This window comes from Coptis chinensis, chromosome 8 (genome assembly GCF_015680905.1).
Source record: "Coptis chinensis isolate HL-2020 chromosome 8, ASM1568090v1, whole genome shotgun sequence".
NCBI classification, from domain to species: Eukaryota; Viridiplantae; Streptophyta; class Magnoliopsida; order Ranunculales; family Ranunculaceae; genus Coptis; species Coptis chinensis.
Window position 1 is genome coordinate 11986931 of NC_141463.1, and position 16945 is coordinate 12003875.

At 42.1% G+C, this 16945-nt stretch overlaps 1 pseudogene across 1 annotated transcript; it reads right to left on the bottom strand.

Moving 5' to 3' along the window:
* Positions 1-1013: 1013 nt before the first annotated feature.
* On the bottom strand, positions 1014-12390 carry LOC147479978 (DDB1- and CUL4-associated factor homolog 1-like; annotated as a pseudogene). The gene is made up of 4 exons (XR_015205419.1): positions 12286-12390; positions 11543-11843; positions 2097-2597; positions 1014-1955 (listed from the first exon to the last, which is right to left on the bottom strand). The product of XR_015205419.1 is annotated as a DDB1- and CUL4-associated factor homolog 1-like (transcript).
* Positions 12391-16945: the final 4555 nt, after the last annotated feature.

Below are 16945 nucleotides of genomic sequence, written 5' to 3' on the forward strand. Positions count from 1 at the left end.
ACTAGTTTGTTATGTATAAGTACTAGCTCTGTTCTATCTTTTCATCTATTTTAAATTGTATTTTCGGCAGTAGGCCTCGACATATGGTGGTTTGGTTTCGGCCAATTGCTTAAGATCAAAACTTATCAAATCTCAATCAGCATACCACGATGTTCGTTTTGCTTCGCTTTGCTTCACATATTTGTTTCCATTTCCTCTAATGCAGGAAGAAAACCAACTTGCAAAGATAACTCAAAGATCACAATTGAGCAGGTGCATGGTCTCGTGTCTTAGGTAATGAGTTATAAATTATAATGATTCGTGCGATGTTGTTTCCCTCTGTTCTTGTTAATTCATGTCTATACTTACTTTCCCCTACTAATTGCATCTTGTGCAGGTTATCAACGACATACTTTTCAACTCTGTGCGTCATTCGAATGGGACTCCTACAACTTTGGAGAAGTATTGTGGCCCTGAGCATGGGGCGGGATGGGCATGATAATGTCTCTCTGTGCAATATAATTGAATGAGATATAATGTTTGATATACTTTAAAAAACTGTGGAATTCGATATTGAGATGCATTTGGATTGTTTTTATGCTAATTAATTGTAATTTAACTTGGTGGTATCAATAAATCTTCAGCTTTGATTTCGTTCAAGCCAAAGTGGCATTGTGAATTGGGTTATGTTTTGTGTTGCTGGCATGTTTTTTTTTTATAAAATTGTGTTGCTGGTATTAGTTGTAAGGAAATTCAAGCACAATGCCGTCATTGTTTCGAATGTGTTGAATAACAGCCAAAGATTTATGGGTTCTTTAATATCTTTAATTAGAGAAGACGATAAGTCGACTTAGTGAGTCACCTCAATTATGAAGTTGTTCTATTTTTATATTTTGTTTGGAACTAGGGTATGCCCGTGCCTACGGCCCGCGAGGCCTCGACGTGCCTGGCGGCGCTACCCGACACTCCATATTTTAACGTACGACACTAATATATTGATTGAAGAGCCGTGATTCTCAGCAATAGGAAGAAGATGAAAGGGAAATAATATAAAACGAATTTAGAATTACATTCGAAAAAATTTGTTTCTCTTCCTTAACTTTTTCCAATCTTATGTACATTTTGCTCCTGGCATCTCTAATTCGCTCTAACTGGACCAAAGCATGAAAATTTTCCCCAATGACAAACTATTGATTTTGATCCATAATCTGACACTAATTACATTACCTAATCGCCAAAGAACTCGGCTTCTCTCACCAATCAAAATATGAGGATAATTTGAAGACATTGTAATATTAGAAGCCAAAGTTCTCCTCGTCCCCACTACTAATAGACTCCATCAACTGACTGTAGTTATCGTTATCGTCCTCGTCCTCCGTTACAATATCCAATAGGCCTCCACCAGTAAATTCAGTGTCCATCCCAAAATCACCATCATCGTCGTCGTCCTCAATGTCATCTACACTATCATCACCTTCATCATTGCTCATATCATCCACATCACTATCAACATCCAGGCCATCACCCAATAAAGGGTCACCGTCACGTCCCGAATCGTCATCATCTTCATCTTCCTCCTCTCGGCAAAGATCACGGGATCTGAATCATCACCACCATGCCTTCGACCTATTTCATAGAGCCTAGCAGAAGTATACATTTCTTCATGGTCATCCATGGTTACCAACCCAACAAATGAGTCAGTTGATATGTGGCAAAGTCAAGCACACAGCGATCCACAGGGACTGTGGCAATGTCTGAATAGTTGACAGCATCCACCGTTCAAAACGCAGAGAAGAGGGGGTGCCTGACCCGACATGAATAAACTGCAGAAGTTACATCTTCGAGATTCCGCCTCAGGATCACATAGATGACGTCACCATGAGCATTAAATGTTATAACCGTCTGATCCAAAGAAGGGACACTCCATAGGAGCTTAAACGTTCGAAGATCCCACACTTTTGAGTTTAGTGAAACCACTAATAGTGAACAAAAATAAAGTAGTTAGCTAACAGATACTGCTATTTTATCACAGTGATTTTCAGATTTGACGAAAAGCTAACTTGTACACCTATTCCACAACAATATTGTTATAAACTTTTCAAGTACAAGTGTGAAGCATACCTCATTCCCAGAGGGATGAAAACCACCACCACCGTAGTCTGAAAACAGATCAAACTTACGAACAAGGCCAGATCCCCTTCGATCCCATAGAACTCCATTCCACAGAAGCATCGTGTCTAAGGGGTTAAAATGTATAGGAGAAGGTATATGCCCTCTCACGGCAGTTGAAGCATGTATCAGTCAATTTCAGCTCGAGTTTGCAAGTCTGGATGTCATACAAGAGAACTTCACGACGTGATGGTTCTGTAGATAAAGCGGCAAATGCCTCCCCAGAGTTGCTGAACCTAGCAGATTTGCACCCTTCAAAAGAATGTGTCGAACCACCTGATATTGAAGACACATTCCACAACCGCACCTCATAGGACCTAGAAGAGAGCAACAGACGGTTGCCACCTGAAAGAGCTGATTGAACAAATGCATGTGACTGGTGACTCCCATTACTTTCCAACATATTACCACTATTCGAGTCGAAAATCTTGAGGTCGCCAGAATGGTTGCTGTCGGGGCAAAACGTTAACCCGACACTCCCGATGTGATGGTGTTTCCGAAGGCTCGAAAGAGATGGGGGATTGGGATTTTTGAGGAAGAGAGACTGCACCAACGTTCTGGTTGCCTACGTACCCAGTGAGGAATCTGGGATCAAGTCTCTTTTTCACGTAGTTCTGGAGGATGCAGAAGCCTCCGTATATATAGCAATCTCCTGCCTTGGCGGCCAAGAAAGTGATTTTCGGAGATTGCATTCTTTCTTGAATCCTATCATGACTCTATCTAAAATAGGATCATTCTCTAAGATTCCATTATATTCTTGTACAAGATCTTATCGGATTGCATTAGGATCTTATCAGGTGACTGGATCAGATCTGGACGGATTGGGTCCACGAACTTGGGCCACCCAGATGGGCCCTAAACCCCTTGTGAACTCTAACGGATTAGAGGACCGGATTATCCAAAGTGTTTGCCCCGAAACTGGTCCGCCGCTCGTCTTACACCCGGTTCATAGTCCGAGTATACTTTGGACCGGAAATATGACGTAGGGTACACACATTGCCCCCTCTTCAACAAATGATCAAAACGAAGATGAAGATGATGTGTTGAATAATTAAAGTACCGAAAAAACCAAAATGAAGTAAGAAGGAACGTGTAATGGAGATAGGCTAGAAAGTTAGAAAAGCTTAAACACTTGAGTGGGTAAAACGAGTGGCCAATTAAATGATATGACCATGGAAGAGGCTAACCTGGTCGAAAAAAGACTAAAATTGGCTAGAAAACCGGTTGATCCGGTAAAGCACCGCTGACCCAGGGAAGAAAAATGATGACCCTACCGAAAATGTAGGAAATTCATCGGACCGGATCTAAGTAGGCCTGAACCGCCCCGACAACTATTGGAACCGGCATGTATACCGATGAATCGGTGGGAAGTCTTTGGACCAATGAGGAAAACCGCCTGGACAAGCTGGAAAACGCCTGAACCGGCTGAAAAAAGAGTGAACCGGCTGAAAAAATGTCGAAACCGGATGGAAACCACCTGAACCGACCGGTGCCGGTGGTAGAGGGTCAAGAGTTGAAGTGCCGGTTTTGGTTTGGTTTTTTTGGAATGGGCCCTTTGGATGGGGCTTTGTTAAATATGGGAGGCTATCCGAAAAATGAATTTCAGATGTCTTGAACGACTGGGCTTGTGGCTGATCAATTATTTGATAATCAAGCCTTAAACTATATATGCTCTATGCGGCAAATCTAGCCGACATGGCTGACTTCGTAAAGGTCATCAACTAAGATGCCCCCGCTTGTGTTACACGTCCCGGTATATAGCTCATCATTAGAAATAACATGGGGTTTGTGATGCGGAATAACACCAAAATAACATAGTATCTAATGAACCGAACGCTGCATCCGTGTCGTGTGAAGAACAAAGTCAGTAGCAGATGAAAGTATGGAAGCCAAATCAGGAGAAATAGAAATGGAATCTTTGGAATTGAGACAACATCTCCCACCGATTCGACACTAATCCGTAAGATTCTCTTCATAGAACCTGCGAAAGTGGACGTAACACGGATAGAATATGTGTAATATCTTTATAAAATATTATACGGCGGTCTACCGTTGCCGTGACGATAACAATGCCACTAAGTCACTTGACGAACAAGCGTAGTTACACTGCAAAGATTCTCCCATAGACGATCCTTGAAGAGACCAACAGACAACTCAGAAGTGCCTCAGTAGTTGGGTTTAAATCAGAGTGTAGCTTAGACTCCGCCACTAAGGGTATACGCTTGATGTACTCTAAACAATCGCACCCAGACCAAAAGCGATACATTATCGTTCTTGGATTTTCATTGTCGAACCATGATGCCAGGCGTAGGCACACTACACCACGCAAGCCGAAACTGAAGTGCAGGATTGCCTTCGCCACCCGGGTTTAATAAATTTAAAACTAAATGACCAATTTGAAATTAAAACACAACATAAATGGAAAAGAATTTTATTGATGAAAAATGGAAGGAAAGTACAATGTATGTGAAATTTATTGGTGGAACTAATGATAAGTAAATTACTTGTGAAATAAGCACAAATGGTACGCGTTCCATGGTTTGGTTAGGACATCGCCAGCCAAGTTCTTGAGAAAATAAGAACCTTTGGATGCGAGCCTTTCAATGATAAAAGGCCCCTCCCAGTTCTCACCGAGTTTCCCACTGTTGGGTTCTTTGTTGCTCCTTTGCCTTGTACGTAAGACCCAATCGCCTGGTTTGAATGCTCGTGCGCGTAACTTCTTGTCATAACTGCGTTTCATAGAATCCTGGTAAGTCATGAGATTGCAGGGCTTCATCTCTAAGGTCCTCCACCATGGCTCTGTCGCGAGCCAAGATGTCAAACATTGACCTCGTGGAGATGGCTTGTGGCGCATTGTTAGGCGATTATTTTCAGTTGGGAGTATCGCTTCCATTCCATATGCCAATGAAAAGGGTGACATTCTGTTGAAGCGGCGGGGGTGTCCTATAAGCCCAAAGCACCTTCGGTAAGCTGTTTAACCCGGTTTCCTTTAGCCGATTCAAGCCTTTTCTTCGCGCGTGTCAGAATAACCGGTTCGCTACTTCCGCTGTCCATTTCCACAGGGATAATAGGGTGCGGAGAAGTTATGCCGATATCTTGTGGATTTGCAGAAGATGTGGATCTCAGCAGAATCAAACTGGCGGCCGTTGTCCGATACCATTTCAGCTGGGACACCAAATCGGCACACAATATCGCGCCAGATGAACCGTTTGACGTCTGAAGACTGAATCTGACTCAAGGATACAGCTTCAACCCACTTAATGAAGTAATCAGTTGCGACCAAGAGAAACCTCACATTACCTGGGGCCTTAGGTAAAGGACCCACAATGTCGAGTCCCCACTTAGCAAATGGCCAAGGGCTAAGTATGGGATGAAGCTCATTCGCATGAAGCTTAATGATCCGAGCATGTTTCTGGCATGGTACACATATTTGGACAAACCGTTTGGCATCTTTTTGCATATATGGCACTAATATCCTTGGGTGAGAGCTTTGTGAGCGAGGCTTCGACCACCATAATGATTACCACAAATGCCTTCATGAATTTCTTTTAAAACCACGTTGTCCCGTTAGGGAGTAAGGCACGGAGGAGTGGGCTCGAACCCATGGGTTTTCTCAGAAGGCGGGACCCCTCCGAGGTAGGTAACAACACAAAATGCCATGCATCCCGTTTGACTTTGTCGGATAAAGCCCACATCTAAGGGGAGTTCTCCAGCCAGTAAGAATTCAACCATATTCGGCGCCAATCGGAAGTAGAAGTTCCATTGACTCAATGTTGGAAAACCGATCATCGGTATCTCGGGGAGCATTGTCGGCAAAGATCCGTTTGAATCGATTCGCGAGTCTTCCTTCAGACAACCTCGTTTTCCGCCCGCTCGCAGAGTCGGTATCCACCGTGGGGAGATGTCGACATCCTCCTCATGGCTGCGAGGAGAATCCCGAGTGGGATGCTCTTGGTGCTTGTCCCGGCGCTTTCTTTGCGGCGTAGTCGTGATAAATCTGCGTGAATGCCGCGCGATTCGGCGTAGATAGATGTCGACCATATCGGGCAATGGGAGGTCAATGCTAGGCAGTAACTGGACCTCTACCCTGATATTGCGAGGTTCAATTGAATCAACTGCTGCTGAAAGGTAGGCCAATGCATCAGCGTGCTGAACATCATTCCTTGGTCTTTGTGAAATTGAGATGCGCTCAAATTTTGCAGCGAGATCGCGTATCATATCTAAATAAGCCGCCATTCGCTCATCTCGTGCTTGATATGACCCTCCAAACTGACAAGCAACTAGCTTAGAGTCCATTACCATATTGATTTCCTTTGCCCCCATTTCGAGCGCCGCTCTCATTCCAAATATTGCTGCCTCATATTCGGCTTCATTGTTGGAAGCAGGAAAGCAAAGTCGGACGGACCTCTCGATTCGGCTACCGTTTGGGTTGACTATCACACAACCGATCCCGGACCCCTTCCTATTACTTGAACCATCTGTATACACAACCCACGCCTCGCCTCCGGTGAAATTCTCTTCAACGGAGTCAGGTTGGTGGTTGGGAAAATCTGGCAGTTGTTCTTCTTCGAATAACTCGGGTGAAACCACGATATCTTCTACCGGGAAATCCGCCATCAAAGAAGCTAATGCATGACCTTTTTCTGCAGTGCGAGGCTCATATAAGATGTGGTAAGCACTTAGGTAGCTAGACCAATCAGCAAGGCGGCCAGACTCTTCGGCTCGTCCGAGTGCCTTACGAAGGGGATATTCTGTATACACTTTAACCACACGTCCCTGAAAATATGGCTTAAGTCTACGTGCTGCATGCACCAGGGCAAGCGCGATTTTATCAATTTTAGAATATCTACTCACAGATCCAGTCAACATTTTGCTAATGAAGTATATTGGGCGCTCCTCCGGGTTGTCCACAAACAATACTGCGCTTACTGCGATCTCGGAAGCTGCCAAATAAATTCCAATGTCTTGGCCAGTTTGCGGACTAACCAAGACAGGGGGTGATACCAAATATGCTTTAATTTCTTTAAAAGCCCTATCACAGTCCTCGTTCTAAACTGAGGCACCTTTCAGCGTTTGAAAAAATGGCCTGCATCAATCTGAATACTTAGATATAAATCTATTCAGGGCTGCCAATCGACCGATGAGCCGCTGAATTTCTTTTTTATTCGATGGTGGGGACATTTCGAGGATGGCCCGAATCTGTTCAGGGTTTGCCTCAATACCCCGTCGAGTCATCAGAAAACCTAAGAACTTTCCAGATGCTAACCCAAAAGAATACTTCGAAGGGTTCAACTTCAGTTTATATCGTATGAGCCTATCGAATACCTCTTGTAAATTCTGAAGGTGATCGGGTGTTTCTTTGGATTTGACCACCATGTCATCGATGTAAACTTCCATGATATGCCCAATCAGATCGGCAAACATAGTATTCATCATCCTCTGATAGGTGGCTCCTGCATTTTTCAAACCGAATGGCATGACTCTAAAGCAATACAGGTCGTGGTCTGTTACGAACGCCGTGTGTTCCTGGTCCTCCTCAAGCAGAGATATTTGGTTATAACCAGAGGAAGCGTCCATGAACGACAAACGCTTGAAACCCGAGGTCGCATCGACTAGATCTGAGATGCGAGGTAATGGGTATGGATGCACTGGGCAAGCTTTGTTTAGGTTGGTGAAGTTAATGCCAACCCTGAGCTTCCCATTTTTCTTTGGAACTGCGATGATATTGGATACCCAAGTCGGGTATTGGATGGGCTTGATGAACCCTGCTCCAAGCAGTTTACCAATCTCGTCATTGACCTTCAATTTTCGCTCGGGAGCCATCCGCCTTGGTCTTTGTCGAACTGGTTTGAATCTCGAGTCAATATCGAGCCTATGGCAAGCGACATCTGTGTCGACTCCGGGCATTTGGTTGATATCCCAGGCAAATATTTCTTGATAATCCCATAACAGGTGAATTAGAGCTTTTTTTTCGGTTGGAGGTAAGCCGACAGCGATGAAAGTAGTTTCGTTGCTCTCACCCCCTATCTGAACTTCCTCCAACTGATCGATCGAGGGACCTTCTCCAGAGCGTCGGGCTTCGCACCGATAAGCCCAACATTTCGTAATTGCTATTTGGCGTGATCAACTTGGAGGATCGTGTTGCCCCGGACTTCGATTTCGTGTATCTTCTAGTGCCAAATCATGACACGATGTGACATCATCGGTCGTCATCGCGGATCTTACATACTCCCTCAGAGGGCGTGGGGAATTTCAACGCTTGGTGGAAGGTGGATACAACGACGATTTGCATGGATCAATCCCTACCAAAATTGCATTGTAAAAGAACCACAATCTATCAAAGGAAATTTATCGACAGATTGATGCCCAACTATGACAGGGAGATGAACCTTTCCAATGGCATGGGCTGGTTCGCCGTTGAATCCAATGATTGGGTTACGATCTTCTATGATCAAGTCCTCTGAAAGTTTCATTCTGGAGTATGCCCTGGTGAATAACACGCTAGCTGAGCTTCCTGTGTCGATAAGAATCTTCTGCACCTTAAAGATTCATATCCATGCAGTAATGACAACAGCGTCATTGTGAGGGTAATACGTACACCCCCTTTTCGTCATTCTCAGTGAACTTCAACTCGTGACATTCATAGGTTTCCGTATTGATACCTTGGTCAAAATTGAAACTATTGACCTGGTAATGATCTTGTATATGACGAAGTTTCAAGCGTGTTTCTATCTTGCGCTGACGACGTGAGACGCTATCGACACACGCGTGGCATACATCGATAACGTTGTGTTCAACCAAGCTGATATGGGCTGACCGAGGTTTGTTTTGAACAAACTCAGTAAGCTGTCCCTCGTCAACGAGGCGTTGAACTTCCTTCTTCAAAGCTCTGCAGTGATCTGTTTTATGCCCAATATCATCGTGATATTTGCATTGATTTTTATCCCGCCTACCTGTAGGATCTTCTGGTAGCGGCTGAGCTGGCAATAACATTTTTTTAGTTCTGATTTTTTCGTACAGGTCTGCAAGGCCAAGAGTTAAAAGGGTGAATACCTTTTCCTCTATATTTGGGGCCTTTGTATTATTCTGAGTACTCCTCTTGTTACCTTGACTGGCAATCTTATCCTTTGTGGAGTCCTTGGAAGCGGGATCTGTGCCATCCTTTCTCTGTCGAGACTTTTGATCATCTTCCACTCGAACGTACCCTTCCACTTGGGCAAATAAATCAGAAAGGGTGGTAGGCGGCTTTTGAGTGAGAGAGTTGTAAAGTCCATCTCTGTCGAAATGCAACGCTTGATGGAATGCTTGTATTGCGAAAAGCATCACTCACATCCCTGAACCGGTGAAGCTTCACGAACCGTCGTACCAAACTCTTAATTGTTTAGCCTTTCTCCATAGTGAGATTGAGCGAATGTGCTCGGACTCTTCTTCGTCTTCATGTTGATGAAAACGTTCAACGAACATATCACCGAGCTTGGTAAATGAATCAATTGAACGCGGAGGCAACTTGTTGAACCAGGATAGTGCGTATCTTTTCAACGTCGCTAGAAAAATACGACACATTAACTACTCATGAAATTCCCATAAGGTCATAGCCGGTTGGTAGCTCATGACGTGCTCATTCGGACAGCCATCCACGTCATCGTAAGTCGGAAGAGGGGGCTGTTTGAATGCCTCGTGATGAAACCACGATCCGAATGTCATTTACAAAGGGTGAAATTTCGGACCTCGCCGCGACCCTTTCCAAGAGTGGATCGTCTCGGATAGCTTGCCTGGTCACGGCTTGGTTAATCAATTCCTTAACCCTTTGTTCATTCATATTCTCACAGCTGCCCTCATCTTGATTCTCTTCTCTCCAGATCCGTTCATCGAGGGCTAAGATTCGAAGGGGATTCGGCTGTTGCCGATGTTCGATTCTACTCGCTCGCCACCGCCACTAGCGCGGTAGTGGAGTGGACTCTCATTCTGATTTGTGTGTTGGGATTCATATCTTGATCCGGACACATCCACGGATGCTGGCGTTTCCGAACTAGAACTCAATGCATTTGCTGGCGTTCCAAATTATTATGACTGGTGTGTCTGAGGATTTGTGCCCAAACGATCCCAGACATTGTTTGACTGTGAATAAGTGTGGACATACACGATAGGGTGGACAGTCCGGCTTTGGCTTGGATCTCTAGCTTGACCATTATTGTGAATAAGGTTTTGGCCATTATTAGGATCTTCGCGCTGTCCCGGTTCGGCCCGTTGCCTTTGCCTACGTGCAGACAAAGGGGACTCGACCGATTGGTGCTCCGCAGGGTCTCTAGGCCGTTTGCCTAGTTGATTTCTCAAATTTTCATTTTCCGCAACTACTCTTATCAAAAGAGAGATTAGCTGGATCTGATTGGTATTGCAAGTTCCGGATGGAGGCGCGTGGGTTAGCATGTCGGCCTCCCCGACCCCTTATTGGACGTCGCGCAAAGAGCATCATCGGGTGGGTTCAAGAGGACCATCCCGGCGTGGATTTCGGCAGCCTCTCCGGTTCTCGACGGCATTGCAGGCGAGGACACGGGATTAGATTCCCGAGTCCCTAATGGCTCCAAAGTGTGTGGAACTACTTCAGACAGTCTGTTTCCTCCATTCTGAGAGAAAGATCTACGACGGCTCGACTGCCCCACCTCCGTAGTGGTGCCTGGAATAGTCTCCATGTTTTGCAGAGTTGCTACACGCCGACTGGCAACTTCTGTATTACTCATCGCAATTTGTTCAGCCATGGTAACAAGGACGTATGAAAAATAAGGCCAATGATATCAAACTCCAACGGAATACCACGTGGTCGTGGGTTCGGTCCCCACAGACGGCGCCAAAGAATGTCGGGGCAAAACATTAACCCGACACTCCCGATGTGATGGTGCTTCCGAAGGCTCGAAAGAGATGGGGGATTGGGATTTTTGAGGAAGAGAGACTGCACCAACGTTCTGGTTGCCTACGTACCTAGTGAGGAATCCGGGATCAAGTCTCTTTTTCACGTAGTTCTGGAGGATGCAGAAGCCTCCGTATATATAGCAATCTCCTGCCTTGGCGGCCAAGAAAGTGATTCTCAGAGATTGCATTCTTTCATGAATCCTATCATGACTCTATCTAAAATAGGATCATTCTCTAAGATTCCATTATATTCTTGTGCAAGATCTTATCAGATTGCATTAGGATCGGGGTGACTGGATCAGAATGATCCGAACGGATTGGGTCCATGAACTTGGGCCACCCGGATGGGCCCTAAACCCGTTGTGAACTCTAACGGATTAGAGGACCGGATTATCCAAAGTGTTTGCCCCCAAACTGGTCCGCCGCTGGTCTTACACCCGGTTCATAGTCCGAGTATACTTTGGACTGGAAATATGACGTAGGGTACACACAGTTGCCAATTGCAATTTGAGAGGAGTCCCCTAGGAAAGTTAAGCATGTCAAAAGGGCATCATCCCGGCAAGTATGCCAAGGCCTGAATCTGCTGTAGACAAACTGACGATCTCTACGGCTTCCATGAATGCCACCATACCAGTTTCTGAACTCACGTGTGCTCACGGCCTGGCCGATAAATTTGCAGGTGCATCAAAGCTATGCCTTGACTCAGGACATGTGTGTGGGTGTAATAATGATAACGGAGGTAAAGTGGTAATAGGAGCTGGACACTGGTGATGCTGATGTTTCAGATACTGCACGAACAACATATTATGCGTCATTTATATGACAATTATGATGGAATTTCTAGTGAGTTGTGACGGTAGAAATAACTTTTACAGTGCAGCAACATATCCAGGATCGGAACTAAAATTTGGAATTTCAACTTGACCATGTTTCGTCAAAGGCTGTATTAATAAAACTCAAGCAATTGGGAGAATAGAGTTGCAAATAAGGAATTTGATATTCACACTCACAAAATAAGATATTGGTGCAAACACTAGCCCTCCAAAGAATCCTAACAACCCACCAAAGAAAGGGATGCACATTCCAACAAATGCTGTGAAAACTGTAATATATATCACGCAAGATAGCTTAGTACCAATCCAATGACATATACTAAATTTTAGTTTAGACAGTTCCAATGAGTCAAAATTCATATGTACTTGTTTGTGTGGATGACGGATGACCACTAACCTTGGCGACTTCTCTTAATTCTCTGAGGGGTCTACTGGACTGCAACCTGCTGAGAGCTCCCACCGGAGGTATGGGCCTGTCGAGATTTGTAGTCGTTGAGGATAAGAATCATGTTCGTTGGTGCTCCATTCAACTTGGGAGACCTGGTGCTTTGAAATGCTACTGGTGGTTGGTGTTCCCGACCGCAGTTGGTGCATCAATGAATCTAACCGGCAAAAACTTAGAAAGAGCAACTTTTGACGGCGGCAGAAAGAATAGGGCATAGATGTTTTGTTTGAAGATATGAGGAAATAAGATCCAGTAGATCCGTGTGTTAGGGCGTAAGGAAACATACTCTTTGGGATTGGCTTATTTTGTCATGTCACAACTTAGAAAAGACAATAACAACCATTGGATGGAGTCCCTGCGGCCCCACACCATTGCTTTTTATTAGATAGATCTAATGGGCGCTTGTTCCGATTTTGCCTTTATTCTGGTTACCAAAATCGGTTTTGTAATGTTCAAGGGGCATTTACGACAATCAAACCCATAACCCTTGTTAGCAATTCCCCGAATTATTGGTGAATAATTTGCGAATCAAATTTTTAAAGGGCAATATGTATAATACTTCCGAATGTTTCAAAGATTCGGAATAATTTGTGATTTTTTGCTTTGAAACGAATAATTCAGTTTTTGGTGAATTTTCAAAAATTCATCTAAAAAAAAAGAATTAAAATTCAATTGTGCCTTTTATTATTTTTTTATGTATTTTATATCATCACTCTTACTTTAAGTGCCTCACTCCTACATTCTTAGTAATAAATTAATACAAAAGTTTTGCTTTTATAATTTTTAGGCAATATTTAAATTGTCATGTCATGGTGTGTGTATTTTGAAGTTTGAACTGTAATTTCAATCCAATAACAAATCAATGAAGCTATTTATGTAGACCGTTCAATTGGTTTCAATGTTTTCGTAGCTAAATTGTTTGGATATGTTTGTTATGTTGTAAAGAATGACAACTATTATAAATATTTATTAACATAATATCACGAATTTTTTACTTTCGAATTTTTGCAACAAAACGTTTAAAACACGTATTAATTAAATACCGCATCATTGCCGTATTACGAATATTTGACCGTACCGTTTTTTTGAGTCGCCGAATAATTATTGAATTATTCTCGTACCGAATTTTTGCCGTATTCCAAATTGCTAACAAGGCTCATAACGGTCAAGTAACAGTAGGGAAGACCTAATGCTAATAAACCAAAAAAATTGTAATCAACTCAAATACCCCTATTATTGCTAATAAGACCTAAAGCTAAATAACCTTTTTGTTTTTCTTTTTTTTTTGGATCACACTGATGTTACTTAGTTAGGTGACAGACCGATTGTTCACGAATCATGATGCACAACCAACTGAACCAAAACCCACAGATTTCATCAAAATTTGGAGTGTACATTTGGTAACTGAAGTTTAATTGAAGTTTTGGAGTACACTCTTCTAATGTGTCACTTTTAAACAATTGCATAACAAACAATTCTACATGTCTGTGTTATTTAATTCAACTAATATATGTCCTTCTACATCCACAAACACGATTGGTTCGAGAAAAAAAAAACTTGATAGGATGATTGTCTTTCTCATGTTACAAGTATGTAAACCGTGCTACACATCGGTTTTCTTAAGTGTCACCCCCTCTTCTAGATCGATAGTTAGTATGGTTTTTTTGGATTATAATTGTAAATCGTAATTGTAATTATATAGGAAAGACTCATCTATTTATTTTTTTAAAACAAAATGGGAGATAATTGTGTTATTTAAGTGATATTAGGGAGGTTATTTTAAATTAACAATAATAAAATAAGACTTGTTTTAATTTCAATATAGGAAATGGGAGTAATTATTTAATTTAAGTGACATTAGATAGGTGTTTTTAAATTATTAATACAAAAAAGACCTTATTCAAATTATATTAATAAAAGTGGGACTTATGCTAAATTTAGTGAGGGAGGTGTTTCTAAATTAAGTAAATAAGGAAATCTAAATTAGCCTACTTGATAGTGGGGAGGGGTTCTTTAAAACCCGACTATCATATACTATCATCAAAGACCATTAATACTCAGTAGTGGAGAATGCTCCCAGTGACCCACGTCAGCCCCTTTTTTTTCTCTCATACTGACACATCAGATTTTATCTAAAAAAAAAATGAATTCTACGCACTATTTCAATTGTTCGCATCGTAGCCCAAAATAGTTAAAAACCTATCTCTATTCTTTCAAACTCTCTCTCTCATTCTTCTTCCAAAATAATTGAACTCTCAAGAGCGGACAATAATTTCTTCCGAGAAGCTACCACAAATCTGAGAGATCAAGTGATGAAGAAGAAGCGCATTTGAAGATAACCACACAGCGGATATCTCCACCACCTTCATCATTAATTCAAACTCTCTCAAGATGGCCTTTTTTCGGGAATATCCTCCTCGGAAGTGTTCTTAATGACTTTGAAGCATGCTTTTAGGAAGCGCAAGTCCAACAAATGAGCACTTTTGAAGAAGCTTCCTTCTACTACTCTTGGCGAAAGTTCAATTAAATCTTCCTAAAATCTTCCAAAAGACTATTAAGCTTTGGAATCTGTTGGGTGAATGGAAGTACATAATTCAAGAAGGTGATGGGCATAGTAATTGGGTGATGAGTGTAAAGTTTTCTCCTTTTGTGGAGAATCCCACGATTGTTTAGCGATCGCCGTGGGACCGGGGATGATGAAGGTTTGGAATTTATCAAATTGTAAGTTGAAATCTACTTTGGCTGGTCATCTTGGCTATTTGAATACGGTGGCTGTTTTCACTGATGGGTAAGCTTTGTGCAAGCGATTGGGAAGGATGGGGTGACTTTGCTTTGGGATTTGGGTGAAGGGAAGAGATTGTATTTGCTTAATCTTTGGTGGGATTATTTATGCGCTTTGTTTTAGTCCTAATAGGTATTGGCTATGTGCGCGGACGAGGAAGATGGGATTAAGATTTGGGATTTGGAAAGTAAGAGTATTGGTCGATTTGAGGGCTGAAGTCCCTGCACAAGGAAAGAAGTAATATATACTTTCACTTCCCTTGACTTAAAGTTGCATGTATTGTTATTTTTGTTTATATGTTGTTTGCATCAAGTCTTTTTAGTTTCTTGTTATTGCATAATCTGCATTTGGAATTGATTAGTTATAGGATTTTTTTCCTTGAGAGCAAAAACATGTGTGTCTGATTTTCAAAGATTTATTTACAAATATTATTGTTATTCTCGCATCCTTGAGAACGAATAGAGTATTCGATCTCCCTTCGAGTCCAATGCCTCCAACTCCAGCGTTTGTGTTTCATTTTCAAAATTTTATTCTGAAGTTGTGTGCAGAATGGGCAATCGTAGAAATGCAAGCGTAGTTGAAGTTCAACCTTCTTTTCAAGATCGTCTTCAAAACCTCGAAATTGGTAGCCTCTGCCGCTCTTACGTTTGAGGTAAAGTCTTAATTTTTCATTTTTCTTGAAAACATCTCTTTACAATATATTAATTAACAACATCTGGTCCATCCCGAATTGGGGTTGGGTATGGTAAAAGGTGTTTGATTGAAAATGGGGATCCAAATTGATTAAATCGAATTAAGCGATTCAATTTTTTTTTTTTAGGGGAATTATACTTTCCTTTGTTGGGTACCATGGTATGCGGATCAAGAATGTCCTTGAAAAACCATTGTTGGTATTGAAGAAAAAAAAAGAGATGGGGACCAAGCAAGCTTGATGAACCTACCTCATCAAGGGTAGAATTGGAAGTAATTGGAATTATCGTCATCGGATATTGTTCAAGACCGACCCAAGGCCTTGATATCAAGTAAGCTTACTTTCATTTGATCTTTGTTTTTAATCGATCAAGTGCGAGAATGAATTTCGTAAACAAAGATACTAAAATGTAGAATGCCAAGTTGCCAACCACGATGATCAATGTTGTACTTATCCAAATATTGAAAATTTGGCACATGAGTATAATGTATCATAGAAAATGGACTAGAGGAAATCCTTTTGGTGAACAGTGTTTGTCCCAGTCCTCGTTGTATCTTGATTTTATGAAGTTCATTTGATCCCGGAGTTTGAAGTAAACCTATTAGTTTGCCCCTTGCACCTGTGATTATGGTAGTTCATGTATCCCAAATTCTCATGCCAAAGCATAGACTCCTTTTAGAATTGGCAACATTGTCATGGTTTAGAACCGGAGACCTTCTGCGATGCTCATCTTTGTTGTATTTGCTCTCTCTATCTTTATCGGGGTGTTTAAAGGTGGACAAATATGATTTACCGAAGTTTTAATACAGTTGATTAGTTAGGATCTAAGATTGAGGAGGGTGACTCTAACTTCCATTCTCACCGACAAAAAATGGTAACATGGTCGTGGTAAAACGACTGTATTCATGCGGAGTTCACGAAGATTTACAAAGTCATAACTTCAGGCCAAGAAACTCACTAACTTAGGTATGTTTTCATCTTTGCAATTCTTGAACATCTACAGCGTTTTAAATTAGCTAGGTGGTTATTCTCATTTTTAGCTCATGTATGTTGTGAAGAAAGCTTAAACACAAAAACATTGTAAATACAGTACAAGGCGACATTAGAGTTGGTAGTGTGGTCTTTGCGGGGATTCAAGA